Source organism: Cnephaeus nilssonii (genome assembly GCF_951640355.1).
Source record: "Cnephaeus nilssonii genome assembly, chromosome: 11".
Taxonomy (NCBI): Eukaryota; Metazoa; Chordata; class Mammalia; order Chiroptera; family Vespertilionidae; genus Cnephaeus; species Cnephaeus nilssonii.
The window spans coordinates 83,279,350-83,293,904 of record NC_137082.1 but is presented as its reverse complement, the minus strand read 5'-3'; the positions used below and the strand labels follow the sequence as shown (position 1 = coordinate 83,293,904).

At 49.8% G+C, this 14,555-nt stretch overlaps 1 protein-coding gene across 7 annotated transcripts in view; it reads right to left on the bottom strand.

Annotated features, from left to right (window-relative positions):
• CTIF (cap binding complex dependent translation initiation factor) overlaps positions 1–14,555 on the bottom strand; it is a 237,028-nt gene that overhangs the window by 209,085 nt on the left and 13,388 nt on the right. Inside the window, exon 1 of one of the 7 annotated variants that reach the window (XM_079784592.1) lies at positions 1,963–2,467. The exons of the other annotated variants lie outside the window; for them this stretch is intronic. The gene's annotated coding sequence lies outside the window, so the exon portion shown is untranslated. Of the gene's footprint in view, positions 1–1,962; positions 2,468–14,555 lie in introns of those variants that run through there. 7 annotated transcript variants of the gene reach the window in all.

The window sequence follows — 14,555 nt, the reverse complement described above, 5'->3', positions numbered from 1 at the left end:
CCATGCGCATCCTCACCGCCAGGTTTCTGCATACCATGTTCCTCCTGCCTTAGACACTCCTTTCCCTCCTCCTGGCCAGATTGAGTCCCCTACATCCTTTGGTTCAGCTCTCAACTTAGTCAACACTTCCAGGAGGGGCCTTCCTGACTCCTCGAGCTGGACCAGCCCCTCAGGGACTCCCACGGTGCCCTGGGCTTCTCCCTTCCCTCGCGTGGCAGTGTCTGTCTCCTCCACTAGTCTGTGCGGCCCTTGGAACAGGGACTTTGAGAACTGCACTTGAAGGCCTTCTTCCCCAAGGAGACTGCGTGAGGCCCGCAGGACACAGCACGGTTCCCAACGCGCAGTAGGTTCTTAGCGCGACCTGTGGAAAGACAGGACTCAGACTCTAGAGCCCAACCAGCAATAGGCTTACTTAAACCCCCCTTTCCTCTGCCCTGCAGGACAGCGGCTCTTCCTCCCAGTAACTGTTCTTTACGCTGAGAACCATGATGTTCTTCCCTGCAAACGGACCAGTCACACGTGCTTTTCCCGGTAATACTCACTCTCCCCTCGTAGGGGTGGGTGAGGGCCTCCTTCTGTCCCCCCACCTCCCTCCCCACTTACAGGGAGGACCAGAGTTAGTCAATCAACTTGGCCACGTCTGCAGCTCTGGTAAGAGTCACCTGCTTGCAGGCTGAAATCGCTAACATGAGGTTTGGACAACGCTCACTGTTCTTCTGTCGATGCCTCCTTGACCTCTAAACTGACAGGGGACCACATGACTGCCTCCAAAGGGTACTGGAGGTCAAGCGTGACTAGGTTGGGTTGCTGCCGGCAAAGACCCAATGCTGGCTCCCGGACAGCAGGAAAGCGGCCGCAGCCCCAGGCAGGGCCCAGGCGGCCAGGGCTTCCCTCCCCCAAGAGCGGTCGGATCCTGGCGCACAATTACTTGGGGCAGAAGGTGCTGGTGACCCATGGGTGCTTCGGCTGCTTTAATTGTCAACTGTGTGAACTGAACTCTGGAGGAGGAAGGTTCAGCGAAGTTTTAATTACAGGCTGTCTCTCCTGCTGGTAATGGCGAGGCTCTGAGAACGCAGTACTTTAATCACAGGGTGTTAAATCCGATCACTTTTTAAGCATACGGGTAAGGTTAGGTATTTAAAGGAAACCTGCTGTGAAATCTTTTAAAAAGCAAGTTAATGGAACTTTCTGGAAGTTCAGGGTTTTCGTTGGTTTGTTTATGAAGTTTATATTGAAGCGAATCTAACCGGGGTTTGCTGGGTGCACTCAACTACAATCATTCCCTCGGCTATGTTCTCCTTGCCACGTTTCTGGAGGTGCCCATCTCCCCACGTCGAGTCTATGACGGCTCCCGGGCGTTTTACAGCCCTCACCCCTTTTTCCTGCAGGAAAGTGCCTTTCTACTCAAAACTGTGCCTCACTGGAAATTCTGAAAGAATAAGTTAGGGGTTAATTATGCACACCCCTCCCCAATTCATGCGTTGAAGTCCTGACTCCCAGTACCACTGCATTTCAAGACAGCACCTTTAAAGAGGTGACTAAGGAAAAATGAGGTCCCCAGGGTGGGCCCTCATCCAAGAGGACTGGTCTCCTTACAAGAAGAGGCGATTAGGACACAGGTACACACAGAATAAAGACCGTGTGAGGACACAGGGAGAAGACGGCCATCGACAAGTCGAGGAGAGGGGCCTCAGGAGAAACCAAACCTGCGGACACCTTGATCTTGGATGTCCGAACTCCAGAACCGTGAGAAAATGAACCTGCTGTTAAGTGCCCCAGTCTGAGGCACTTTGTCATGGCCGCCTGAGCAGACTAACACAGGAGAGCCGGCCAGTGCCCTGGTGAGCTGTGTGGCTGGGGCCAGGGCTCTGGCTCTAGCTGCGGGTCCCACAGCTTCCTTCCTGGGGGGCTGGGGGTGTAAGGATTAAATGCACATGAGGAGCAGCATGTCTGTGGGCTCACCTTCCCCCCTCCTTGGCTCTCTCTCCTGTGGACGATGTCATTTACCCACAAGGGAAGGAGACTTCTCTCCCACGTCTTGCTGTTTCCCGGGTACAGAAAGCCAGAGTGAGACGGGATCCGGACACCAACAGCCTGGGTTGTCTTCTCAACACGTTACCTTTTCTTTTTCTTCAAAGCACTGTCACGGCCCAACCGGTGTGGCTCGGAGGCTGAGCGTCATCCTATGAACCAGGAGGTCATGGTTCAATTCCCAGTCAGGGCACATGCCCAGGCTCGATCCCCAGTGAGAGGTTTGCAGGAGGCAGCCCATCAATGATTCTCTCTCATCATTGATGTTTCTATCTCTCTCTCCCACTCCCTTCCTCTCTGAAATCAATACAAATATATTTAAAGCACTGTCTAGTATATTCTTAAAGTTAAGACTCACAACAAATCTGTGAAATAGGATTAGAAATCTTATTTTCATTTTAGAGATGAGGTAAACTGAGGCTCAGAAAGAGTGAGTGATTTTTCTGTGACCCATGACGTTTTAGACAGGACCCAGGTTCTGTGAGCTCACATTCATCTGCTCCCAGCTCCCCGCTCCCTCCCCCACCCCAAAGACTCGGAAACACCACCTTTACCAGGCTACTCCTCTGCTGCAAAACTTTCAATGGCTCCCAGGTGGGGGCCACATCAAGCCCCCACTGGCCTGCACTCACCCCTGCCCTTCTAACCTCTTGCCCCCCCATCTCCAACTCCATTGTGACAGACCAGTCACCCAGCTCGATGGACACATACCATGCTCACTGAGAACACCTTCTCCACTTCTTTCTGACTGGCCTAGGAGCCACCTCCTCCAGGAAGCCTTCTGCCACTGATCTGCGTTCTTTCCACAGTGCGCTTAGGCCCAGTCACAAGAGATGACTCTGAACAGACCTGCCCTCGTTTTGTTTGCAAATTGCTTAACCAGGTTAGTCCCCAGGACAGGGAGCGCGTCTTCCTGCCAGCCCGTGTACCCAGGGCGCAAAGAAAATACTCAGTAACACTTGTTGTTCTGTCAGAAAACCAGCCTTGGACACGTCACCCCCGCAATGTAAACATGCTCAGAAATAGCTATTTGCGAGCTCAACTCTGCAAACAGAATCTCATTCTTCTCTGACTTCTGCCACGACCCAAGAGTGCTGGGTGTCCACCCTGGCTGCCTGGCCTCAGGGGACACTGCTTCAGCTTCCCGCTGTCCTTGGGCACCCCAACGACCCCCACCATCTCTGCCTCTCCTCACCAGCTTCGTGACCCTGAAACAAGGCCTCCGTGAACTCCAGGAGTTACCATTTAATGAGCCTGGATCTTCCTTTAAGGATGTCCTCTTGTTCTAAGACTAGCCATCCAGGATGAGAATTTTTGTCTTTTGTTCACTTGCCATATTCCCAGCTCCGAGAAAAAAGGCTGGTATGTAGAAGCTACTCAAAAATATCTGTTGAATAGTTTTGACTAAATGAGACTACTAGCGTTCAGCCAGGCCTTGAGCGAGGCAGGCCGCGGGCAGTGTGGGTACTGTAAGCCAAGAGGAGTGCCCGGAAGTGCTGTACTTCAGGCCTAATTCCAGCATTACTTATCCCTCCACAGTCCCTCTCCTGTCCTCCCCCAGAGGTTTCCTCCGCCTCTCCAAAGCTATCATTTCCTTCTGAGGCGACGAAGAACTGGAACTCGGACCCCAAAGGGAACCGCCTCTCGAAGAGGCGCTCGAGGAAGAGGCTGGCGCCAGAAGCCACGGCTGCTGTTCCCTTCAAAACCGAGCAGCAGAATAGGGTGCTGCCAACACAGCATGGGAAGGAGGTCCCTGCTGCATCGTGCTGAACACCCCTCTGTCTGCCCCAACCCTTCTGAAGGCAAATCCCCACATACAGGGAGCCCACCTTGGCCATGAAACTATCAACTCCCCCTCTAAGCGCCTCCCTGGAGGTGCTGGCCAGTCACGAGGCTCACAGCTGCACCCCAGCAGCTAGCCCGGGGCTTGGCATTATTGCAGTACATACTGGCTGAATGAAGGAATGCACTCCCCTTTCCTTTACTCAGCACATACTTCCCCTGCTGACTGTTTTATTCCTCTGTGTGTGTGTCTATACTTGGTGGTGCTGGCAGGGGAAGAGGCAGGGCTGGGAGCCAGCAGGTCCTGTGGCTGTAGCCTCGGTCTGTAAAATGGGCTGTGAGTGAAAAAGCCCGCAGAGCACACCAAGGTCCCCGACTGAAGGTTCAGCTCTATAAGCGGCCTCATGTCCGCCCTTGACCTCCTGGCCCATCAGCCCTGGTGAGGAGAGGGCACGGCCTCAGGAGGCTGGACTGGACCAGGAGACGCACAGTGCAGGACAGCCACGAGGTCACACACTCGGGCCAACCTTCCCACCAGTTGCGATGTTTACTTGGGCACAGGTTTTATCTGCATTTCTGGATGGTGTACCAGAGCCACATGATGTGCCTGTACCCCTCAGTGTCCAGCACATCCTGGGGGAGGGGCCATCTACGAAGACCCCTCCTAAGAGCTCACATGTACTGTCCCCAGACACTGTCCTAACCACGTGCAACAACTCACTTCAGCCTCACAGGGGCCCTGTGAACCAGGCACTATTGTTGCCCCATTTTACAGAACTAAAGCACAAGGCACGTCCCTGGTGTCCGTGGCTGGTTCTGTGTGGTGGCAGAAAGGACACAAGAGGGTGAGGGAGAGGATGGGGCCTCTGGGCCCAGTGTCAGCTGTGAGGTCCTGCGGGGGACTTAATCTCTTGGAGTATCTTTGTGAAGCGGCCATAATAACAAGACCTGCCTACCCCCCATTTGAGGCATGAGAGCACGTGGCTAACTCATAAAATACGACACATGTGAGTGGCAGCTGGTGTTATTTAAGAAGAGGGCAATCCTGGCCATTTCTCAGCTGTTTCCTTTAGGAGAAGGGAAGGAGGAGCGCTGGGAACCACCACCTAAAACCAGACACTCAGCTGAGAAGTGTCGCTAATGAAGGCAGTGATGCAACAGAGCTGCGAGCCTGGTGTTCACGGGAAACAGTGGTGATGTTGGCAATAAACAGAACTTGAAACTAATAAAAACCAAGTTAAGCACAGCTGGTGTGGCTCAGCAGCTGAGCATTGACCCAGGAATCAAGAGGTCACCAGTTGGATTCCCGGTCAGGGCAAATGCCCAAGTTTCGGGCTCACTCTCCAGTAGGGGTATGTGCAGGAGGCAGCTGATCGATGATGCTCATCAACGTTTCTATCTCTCTATCCCCTTCCCTTCCTCTCTCTAAAAATCAATAAAAACATATTAAAAAAACACACAAAACAAAGTTAATTATACAAAACTAACATAACTGCAAATCAACCAATTGCTATAAAAGGGGGAAAGGGATACGATACGCTCAAATTAATACAGTATTCAAGTGAAGAGGTCGATTGATACACCAGCCTTCCCTTCACATACACTGAGTGGCCAGATTATTATGATCTCTGAACGCATAATAATCTGGCCACTCAGTGTATATCCTATATAATAAAAGGCTAATATGCAAATTGTCTCCTCGACCAGGAGTTCAACCAGCAGGCAGGCCGGCCAACCGCCCATGTCCCCTCCCCCTGTCCAGGCTGGCCAGACCCCCACCCATGCATGAATTCATGCACCGGGCCTCTAATACACACACACACACACACACACACACACACACACACACACACTGAGTGGCCAGATTATTATGCTTTCAGAGATCATAATAATCTGGCCACTCAGTGTATATTTTCATGCAATAATGCTGCCGCCCTATTTTCAATAACATTTTTTAAGTTGTTAAAAAAACAAGCACACACACTAATAAGGTATCTCCAATGAGAACCAAGCTTTTCTTTGCCACAGTGTCCTCCCCAGATGAAACAGCTTCGTTTCATCCAAGTACCTGCTGTTTCTAATATAGTATTAGATGAATGAGGTCAATATTCCTCTAGGATGAGATAGAGGGGAGCCAGGCTTTGGGGGCCTCCATTGAGGCCTGTGGAGGGGGCCAAATGTAGCACATGGAGCCGCCCCAGGAACTGGCCTGTACCCACTGCCCCACCCAGCAGGACCTCCATCCCCACACGGGCAGTCTCACGCCCAGGCCTGAAAGGGGCCCCACCCCATCCACTTGGATTCCAGGTGGCAGGCAAAGCATTTGGGGAAAGAAAGGATACCTCCCACTCCCACAAAGTCTCATTTCGCTCGGGGACCTTCTGGCCTCTGGAACACCTGATGATCAACTCTGGTCATGCTTCAAACAGGCAGGTCCGCAGGGCGAGTGGAAACAGGAGGGAGCCCGTCAGAAAAGCTGGCTCCTGAGAACAAGGGGAACCCCAATTTGGATATAGGGAGGAGAACCAAGAGTGGTCTGAAAGCAGCCAAGAAGAAATGGGAGTTTTTAAAAGCCCACCTGGCCAGTGTGGCCCAATGGTTGAGTGTTGACCTATGAATCAAGAGGTCATGGTTCCATTCCCGGTCAGGGCACATGCCTGGGTTGCGGGCTTGATCCCCACCGTGGGGCGTGCGGGAGGCAGCCAATCAATGATTCTCTCTCATCACTGATATTTCTATCTCTCTCTCCCTCTTCCTTTCCTCTCTGAAATCAACAAAAAAAAATTTTTTTTAAATAGCCTCCCCCCACAACTGAAAATCTTCTCAATTCCTGGTTGTCAAGAAGATTCTTCCACTACTTTAGGGGTGAGGAGCGGGGGAGGCTGGGGAGCAGTGTGCTGCTGGCTGGGAGAAGGGGTAGGGCCTGGGGACCCAGGCAGGAGGGGAACCCTGAAGGTGGAGGGGTCCCAGACACACTGAGGTAGGCAGGACACAGACCTAGAAAGGCAGAGACAGCACAACCCTCAGAACAGGAGACCCTTCTGCACCTACAGGCCAGAAGGGGAGGAGGTTCCTAGGAATCAGGAATCCTCTTAAATCACTAATGTGAATAGGTACCATGGTGGACAGCAGCCAAAACACCAAGGAACAAACTCCCCCAAGGCCCCAGTCACCTTCAAACCACCACCAAGATCAAGGTCAGCTTTCCACTGGCAGTAAAAATGAGTCACGCTCCCCTCCCCTGCTCCTAGGAGTGGTTCAGCCCCAAGGGGAGGGGAAGGCTGAATCTCATCCCCTAAGACTCCCCCTTATGAGAAAGGGGGGGGCGCAGTCAAGACAGCTAATCTGCATACAGGGAAGACCCTAACGCCCCTCTTTGCAGCCCCAGGCTCCCACCTCCTCAACAAATGCTGCCTAATCTCTGAACTCCAGGGGCTGATTTAGGGTTATTGGTAGGAGGGAGCAGGGAAGGTGACATTGAGTGTGGGAAGTCAGCCCTGGCTGAATTTTATGGCTCGATTCTGAGATAAATCACTCTGGCCCAGGGAACTGGCTCCAAACAGATTTACAGGTTTTAATATTTGTTTGGGGCATTACAATTAATCGGAAGGTGCCTCTTCCAGTTACTGTTCTGAAATGTGGACCTTGGACTCCGAGCACTCACTTTTATTGGCATAATTATGACCGTTTAGAAATGGTATTTGTCTGGAGTCCTTATTCCCCGGGAACAGTGCTCTCTATAATTCCAGGCCTGCCTGAGTTCCCAACAGCCAGGACCAATTCCTCTTGTAGAAATTAAACAAGCTAAAGTCCCTTCTACAAGCGTGGGACCCTACTAATTTGCTAACCTTACATCCTCCACAGTTTGTTAGTTATGGCTCTGAAGGCCCTGGGGGCCAGGGGATGAGGGGAAGATGCTGACCACCCCAGATCAGTTCCAATCAGCCACCCCGTCCACCCAATTTCACCTCAGGCCACCAGTGAGTGGCAGCATGAAGCAATGGGTAAGAACGCAGCAGCCAGACTGCTGAATTCAAATGTTGCCTTTCCCACTTAGGAGCTGTGTGACCTTAGGCAAGTTACTTAACCTCTGTTTACTGTCTCAATTTTCTCTTCTCTAAATGAGGATGATAAGATAATGCCCATCTTACTCTGCTAAGTGAAATTAAGTCAGACAGAGAAAGACAAATACCCTATGATCACTTATATGTGGTATCTAAAGAACAAAATAAACAAACAAAATAGAAACAGACTCACCGATACAGAGAACAGACTAATGGCTGTTAGAGGGGAGTGGGGTTATGACAATAGATGAAAAAAGTGAAGGGATTAAGAAGTACAAATTGGTAGTTACAAAACAGTCATGGGGATATAAAGTACAGCTGAAGGAACATAGTCAATAATATTGTAATAACTATGTGTGGTGCCAAGTGGGTACTGGAAATATCAGGGACCATTTTGTAAAGTATATGATTGTCTAACCACCTGAAACTAATACAAAATAATATTGACTGTATACTGTAATTGAAAAATTAAAAAAAAATAAAGATAATACCCATCTCACAAGGTTTTTATAAGGATTAAATCAGTGAATAATTTTAAAGCACTTAGTACAGTGCCTGGCACATGGTTAAGTGTGAAAAGAACTGATTTATTGGTGAACAAAAATGTTCAAGTTCTCGGAGGAAGAACTTTGTGGCTAAAATGAAGCTTCTAGAGTAGGGGTTCATAAGCTTTCTGTAAAGTGCCAGAGAGTAAATATTCTAGGCTTTGTGGGCCACACATTCGCTGCTGAGATTAGCCAAAGGCAACCGTGCAAATACACAAATCAATAGGCAGTCTGTGTTCCAGCAAGAGTCGTTCAGGAAAGCATGCTTGGGTCTGGGGACCACAGTTTGCAGACCCTTAAAATAGACCTAATTTCCTACTTTACAGATGAAGAAACAGAACAGGGGGTTATCTGACATCACTGGAACCCAGGTCCCTGCCCTCCTAGGCCAGGGCACGTTCTCCAATCAGGAGCCCCAGAAAGGGAACGAGACATAGTCGGCACTGCCAGCACACCTGCTCCCAACGCGTTCCGCCAGTTGAAGACACCCTGAAAAAGAGTGACCCCGAGGCCAGCACTTTCCATCTACAATACCAACCCTGGGCTCCCTGCAGGTGGCACAGGGGCACAGGTGTCTCCTGACTCATCTCTGCAGCGCCCCCAGCAGCCAGCCTAAGGTCTTGCCACAGTGGAGTTGCTCTGAGAAGGCCGATAACTGTGGATGCCCTGCAGCGGAGAAGATGCTCAGGAGGACGGCCAAGGGCAAGACTTGTGTATTTCCGCCAACTCTGGGAGTGACTGGTTAAATGACAAGGGGAAGCCACTTGCCAAACAATTAAAATATAGAAGTGACATCACACATAGCGTTTACTATGACGGAGTTCCCATGGTACAAACCGAGTTCTAGACATTTTCCATCCCTCCACAAAAGACTGCAAGTAGCAAATAAAATGTGAGCTCCGTGAAGGTCTGTGAGAAGGGACGATACTCCCTTTCTGCGACACTAGTTCTTACAGCCCTAAAATAGCTGACACCCCTCCCACAGGAAGCAGGGTCTCCATCCCATCCCTTCAATGCGGTGAACACACTGAATCTGGACTCGGTATATGGGCAGGACACTGAGCCAGTTTCCAGGACAAGCCTTTAAGGAACCCGCAGCCTCTCCTTCCTGGTTCTTGGGACATTCACTTTCAGAACCCTGCCACCATGCTTTGAGGAAGCCCAAGGAGCCCCGTGGAGAAGCCCATGATCTGTGCTCTTCAAGTTCAATCACTTGCACAGGTCACAAAGCTATCTGCTTCCACAGGTAACATGGAAAAATAGTCTTTTGTTAGAAGTTTGGCAGATGGGGTGAGAATGTAGGCTCCAGATTTAACATTATATTGTTATATAAATAAAGGACTGTAATAACGTCATTTATAGTAAGAAATTTATCTTTGTTCCTGGCACTGAGCTCCTAAAACCCTTGGAATCTATAAGAACTATAAAGGTGTCTTGATATTCATACCCCTTCCCACCAGGGTTTATGTTAATAAGATGACTTTTGGAAAGCACCTAAGGATGCTGCAGCTGGTTGCCTGGGGAACCAACCATGTGAGGGAAGGGTTGGAACTTTCAGTCCCAAGCCCTTGACCTCCATCTGGAGAGGAGAGAGAGACTGGAGATTGGATTCACTCACCAATGGCCAATGATTTAATCACTCATGCCTATGTAATGAAGTCTCCATACAACCCAAGAGGATGGGGGTTCAGAGAGCGTCCGGTTGGTGAACACGTGAAGGTACGAGGTGAATGGCATGTCTGAAGCCCTTCCCCACACTAAGCTCTTCCACCTGGCTGTTCCTGAGTTATATATTTTATAACAAACTAGTACTCTGGTAAGTAAAATGTTTCTGAGTCCTGGGAGCCATTCTAGCAAATTAATTGAACCTGAGGAAGGTGTCATTAGGGTCTCCAATCTATAGCCAGTAGGAAGCACAAGTGACCCACCCTGGACTTGCAAGTGGCACCTGAAGTGGGGGTGGGAGGGGGCAATCTTGTAAGACTGTTAACCTGTGGGATCGGCCGCTATCTCCAGGTAGGTAGTATCAGAATGGAGTCAAATTGTAGGACACCCAGCTGATGTCAGAGAATTGCTTGGTTGTGTAAAACCAACACACACTGCATATTAAGGGCAGAATCGAAAGAAGCTAAGATATTGGGGGGGAGAAAGAAAAAGCAGGTCTCAGGAGGGTCTGAAGGTAGGACCAATATTTTTACCATAAAATATTTTTGTCTTGAATATCATATGAGCACATCCACGAATTTGAAACTGAGACCCAGAGTCCCAACCTAGATGTAAGATGACAGTTGGGAGATGTCCTGAGTTCACATACTCAAACGCACATCCTAATTTGGGTTCAGAACAAATGGCCACCGTCACTCACAATACGGAAGAGAAAATCTGGCTTAAAATGCTGAGTTACAAGTAGTTGTCTCAACTTCAACATAACTCTTCTAGATTATCTGAATTTGAGTAGCAAAACCATCAGTTTACTAGAGTGAGTTAGCTCTCTAATGCACCCTTCAGTTATTAACTTTAGACAAGAGTACTTAATCACCGGTTGGAGAATGGATGTCAAATAGAACACTCTTTATTGGAGCACATTTGTTGCTAAGATGATCTTTCTCACAGATACATTGAAGTTTCTGGTTATGAAAATTCTGGAAAACAGAAGTTAGTTTCAAAGTCTAAACTTGCTAAACAGGTGCTTTGGAAAAACACTGGAGACTATGTAAAAGGAATCTTTGCTTTACAAAAATATTTACTGAAGCTGTCTTTAGGTAATGACCACCTTTTGTGAATTCAAATCCCAATCATACGCATAAAAGTTTGATGTAAACGAATATTTAGGAACCTGCATTTGCTACATGAAAAGAGGTAGCCTTGGGCTGAAACTGGACATGTATTATTCAAAACGTTCCCAGTACCAAGCTCAACGTAAGCTCAACCCAAACCTGCTTGTGCTGCATTTCCCAACATTCGGCACTTCGTTTGGTGTTGTCTGTCATACCCGTGTATGTAATATTGTCCTTGACCTTGTATTGACTTTTTATTAAACTTAGTTTCCTCTATGCAATAATGAAATAACAAGTTTTTTTTTCTTTAATGCACATTTGCATAGATACAGAGCTTTAAATTTTTTATAAGTTCATAGACTTTCAACTGGAAGTCAGCATATACCCCATCAGCAGTATGCCGCCATACGTGAAGGCAGGGGTGGGGAACCTTTTCCTGCCAAGGGCCATTTGGATATTTACACCGGCATTCGAGGGCCACAACATTATCAACTTAAAAATTAGCCTGCTCTATTTGGTCAAACATTTAATTAACTCACCCCTCATGCCTTGGCAGGGGCAGACCAAATGATTTTGCGGGCTTTCAGGCATAGCAGGGGGTGGGGGAGTAATTGAACAGAGAACCTGCCTTTAATTTGTTTTCTCACTGGCAAATATGGTATGTGACCTTGGCCAAGTCACCTGCTTTTTCTTGCCTCAATGTCCCCACTGGAAGCGTCACATTGGCCCAGCCAGCTCTCTAGTCACCTCACAGCAATGCCAGGAGTAACAACCCCTGGTGTTGCTGACAAAAGCATGAAAGGAGACAACTGCCCGTCCACATTGACCGGGGGTGTCAGTGTCTACTCAGCCACGTGAGCTGAAGCATTCGGCTGGCCTCTTTCCTCCTGGCCCAGTGAACGCTGGACCCAGGGAGCTGGGGATTCGAGCTATGGAGGTCATAAGCAGGCGGCTGGGGAACGAGGATCTCGGTACGCTAGTGCTTTTCTGGCTCTGAAATCTATTACAGACACATTAAGTAAACTTGGCCCTAATGAGGTAACTAAAGTCACTGCAGCCCTGTGGGGATACACCAGGAGCCAGCCTGCTGGAGGTTTAAAACCAGGTCCCCAGGAGTGTCCACAGGAGCCCAGGCAACCTCCTTCTTGTCTTTACTGCCCCGTGTTCAGTCTGTGGACTGCTGGAACCACCCGCCACCCTCTCCTCACCCTCACCCTCACCCTCACCTGCCATCCACCTGGGTCTCAAGGGAAATGGAAACGAGATGGCTAAAGACGCAGAGGTCTGCGGCTCACTCTGGGCTCCCAATGTTCGTTGCCCACGTGGCTGGTTTCTCTCTCACACGCATGAGGCTGCAGTCAACCACGTGTGTTTTATCCAGACGAAGGAAACACATTACGTCACTCACCAGCAACCCTTTCCCCACACCCTTCTGCGGACGTCACGGGAAGCCCACATCCTTGGGAGACCTGGAACACAGCCTGGCTCAGGGTGGGGATAATTTCTACCTTACTGAAAGGGAATCACTTTTTATCAGGAAGGAACAAACTGCCAAACCATGGGGTTCAACTGGCCAAATCCGGGAGACCTAGAGCTGCTACGTTAGATGCTGGCAGGTGCTGAAAATGACATCACAGGGGTTCTTCCTCGCTATGCCTCAGAGGCCTGGCACTGGGAACCTCAGGAAGAGGCGATCGGAGATCTCCGATATTCACTCATCCAATCCCTGAGGTCACCGAGGAGAAAACATCCAGGTGTGCAGTGACTGCCAAAGACCACCCAGGTGGCATTATCCAGAGGACCAGTGACCTTTCCAGAAGACCAGTGACCTTTCCAGAACATCACAAGGAGCCCTCAGCATAACTTGTCAGTCCCGGTGTGCGATGGTTAAGAGGCAAAACTGGAGCAAAATGGGCTAGGTCACTTCTCAGCTGTGTGACCTCGGTGAAATTGCTCAACCTCTCTGTTTCCTCATTTTCTCATCTATAAAACAGGAGCTTGAAGGCTGATAAAGATAACACATGTAAAGTGCTCACTAAGCACTTTAACACTGTAATACTTAACAAATGTTAGCGTTTTAAAGTTATTCTTGGATTGCCTGGGGTTTCTGGAGAAATCCCACCTGTTCAATCCCTGAGTTGACCAACATCTCCCCCAATGCCCAAACACGGCAGCTCACAGGGCAGAGTTCAGGATGTTCGAGTCACACAGGCCCGGACCCACAGCCTGGCCTAACCAAAGAGCACAGACCGGGCGGCCTAAGCAACAGAAATGTGCTGTCTCACAGTCTGGAGGCTAGAAATCGCGGTTAAGGTGTAGCAGGTTGGTTCCTTCTAAGGTCTCTCTCCTTGGCTTATAGATGGCTGCCTTCTCACTGTGTCCTCCCTCACATGCTTGTCCCTCGGGCTGTGTCTACTCGTGTCCCAACCTCCTCTTCCCTTAAGGACAGCAGTCATATTGGATTAGGGCCCACCCACAGGATCTCATAATCACCTCTTTAAGGGTCTCATCTTCACATACAGTCTCATTCTGAGGTCCTGGTGGGTTAGGACTTCAATATAGCTGGGGGGGGGGGGGGATAAAATTCAACTCATAATAGCATGATAGGTTACCTTTCTTTCTCTAGGAAAGAAATACAGGGTGGGGAAAAAGTAGGTTTACAGTTGTTTGTATGGAAATGAATGCAATCCGCACTAATAAAAGAGAAAGACGCAAATTGACCGTACCTCCGCGATGCACACCAGCCAATCAGGAGGGAATATGCAAATTAGAAGAACAAAGATGGCAGCCACCCAGCCACTCCAGGCACGGAGCAGCTGGGCAGGGCAGGATGCCTGCTATGAGAGGGAGGGCAGGGGGTGCAGGGATCTACAGGAGCGGCACTCTGGCCGCAGCAATGATGAAGACACGGCAGACTCCGGCTGGAGTCTTTAGCGAAGATGAAGACGGCAGACTCTGGCCGGAGTCTGCAGCAAAGGCGGACTGTGGTTGGAGCGAAGGCAGAAGGTGGCAGCCAGAGTGAAGGCCTGTGTCCTGGGTGCCGGAGGAAAACCAGTGCCGGTAGCCAGGGGAAGGAAGGCCTATTGCACGAATCTTCATGCAACAGGCCTCTAGTCCTATATAATATGAGAGGAATATGCTAATTATCCATTACACCCAGTGGGGCAACAGGCTCGGCTGAGAGCTACAGCAGGGGGCAGGGCAGCAAGCTATGAAGGGGGGGAGAGAGGAGGGGAGAGCTACAGGAGGGTGGGGCAGCGGGCGGAGAGCTATAGGAGGGCAGCAGCGACCTACTGGCGCACAGATTCCTGTGCAGGGCTACAGTAATTAATAAATGATAATACAAGAATGGCCCT